Here is a 2,244-nt window from a genome sequence, read left to right on the forward strand (position 1 = left end):
CTTCTCCTAATGTCCTCCATGCTATTCCTTATGTTCCACAAATAAGTGAAACCATGTGATAATTGTTTTTCTCTGTTTGACTTATTGTGTTTAGCATAATCCCTTCCAGGTCCATCCATGTTTATGCAAATGTTGAGTATTCATCTTTTCTGACGGCTGAGTAATATTCCATTGTATGCCATGGCCATTTTGGAAAGCAGTGTGAAGTTTCCTCAAAAAGTTAAAAATAGAGCAACCCTGTGACACAGCAATTGCATTACTGGGTATTTACCTCAAAGATACAGATGTAGTGAAAAGAAAGGCCATATGAACTTCAGTGTTCATAGCAGCAATAGCAACAATAGCCAAACCGTGGAAGGAGACAAGGTGCCCTTCAACAGATGAGTGGATAAAGAAAATGTGGTTCACAGTTATTGAAGTTTTAAAATTTATCAGAATATATTTTCCAAGACTAGAGAATTTTCTAATATTTATCACCTCATTATAAATATTACATCTTCTCGCATATCTAATTTATTTTAAAATTTAAGTTAGTTACAGGTTTCTCTAATTCTATTTGTGTAAATTTGTATCTATAGATATTTCAGATATTTTTATGCTACTTGCCTATCATTCTATGTATTTATTGGTTTAAGTTTATAATCATTTATTCTGCTAGAATTCCCCTCCCCACTTTTCCATTCTTTTTTTTCCTGTAGATATGTCTTTTTTCTTCATAATTCCTTTGTTTTTTTTCTAACAGCTTAAGTTCAATACTTTAGTTCATTACTTTCTCTTTTTCCAGTAGTGAAAACATTATTGCCTGTGACTTTTACCACTTCTGAAAGGACAACACACTAGAAAGAATCAACCCATCTGTTGTGCCTAGTGAATTTCCCCCCACTCCTGTCAGAAATATTATTAGCCTTTTGTTTTTAAATCACAATATTTGTTTTAGATTTTCAAACATCTAAAAACCTTTTCTTGACCTACTTATACTCTTCAGTATTTGAGTCATTCCTTTATTTTAGGATACATTCTGCATTTTTTCCTAGTATAAACAATAAAATTACATGAGCTAGAATAATAGCAACATTATCATACACTATCATCTTGATCTGTATTGGGTAATTAATAACTTCAGTCTTATAAGGTAGAGAGCAAAAACTTAAAAGAATGGGAAAGAATATAGGTAAATTTTGGAGAAGTTAAAAAAATGATATATAGAAGTTTGTTACACACATTACATGCCTATGAAATATACAGAGGAAAGAGACTTTTATACCTAATAAGTGGGAAAAAAAAAACTAGAAAAGCAGTGTGTAGACTAATGAGTAAGTTCACTCATTTTACAATTTTATATATTTTGCAAGCCAATAAACCTGTGTTCTAGGTTATGCTGTAAGGGAATGGTGATGTGACAATGGCCTTCCAACTGTAGAACATCTTACTGCAATCTGAGGCCATAAAAGGATAGATAAAATATTAATGCATTAGTAGATTAATACACTTATCAAGTATTTATTTTATGATTTACCCACTTATTCATTTTCATAGCAAAACCATACATTAAAATGGTCAATAAAGTTTTATGTATTTCAAGAGTAAGACTACTGAAAGTGGCTTATCTGGGTATCCACAGTGTAAAGGAAAACCTTCCCAACAGTTGCATGCACAAATTATTCATTGTTTCTTCCTGCCACTATTGGATCACCAGTAAAAGTGTGTGGCAACACTAGGTCTACTTACTTTTATTAATCAATCATAAAGCACTTTCACTGTTTCTGAAACTTGACAAAGCACTTAAAGGTCACAAAATTAATTGGCTTTCATGATTTTTAAAACAAATATTGTGTACCTTTTTTCTTAAAGATTTATTTATTTATGAGAGAGAGAGAGAGCATACTGAGAGGGAGGCGGAGCAGAGGAAAAGGGAGACAAGCAGACTCCCTGATGAGCAGGAAGCCCGACACTGGGCTCGATGCCAGGACCCTGAGATCATGACCGAGCTGAAATCAGGAGTTGGATGCTCAACCAGCTGAGCCACCCAGGTGGCCCTATATTGTGTATCTTAACCCCCTACAAGCAGTCTGTCTCCTGTAATTACTAGAATAACAAATGTGCAGTTGTGGCAAAACAGACAGCAGAAATTAAGAGAAAAATGAAAATATTTTATTTCAATAGTGAAATGGAGTTTCATTTCAAGCTTATAAAGGCTAATGAAAGTGGCAGGTTTTAGTTTATAGTAATGCTTTGGTTAGATCA

The sequence above is a fragment of the Mustela lutreola genome, chromosome 5, assembly GCF_030435805.1.
Source record: "Mustela lutreola isolate mMusLut2 chromosome 5, mMusLut2.pri, whole genome shotgun sequence".
Lineage (NCBI taxonomy): Eukaryota > Metazoa > Chordata > Mammalia > Carnivora > Mustelidae > Mustela > Mustela lutreola.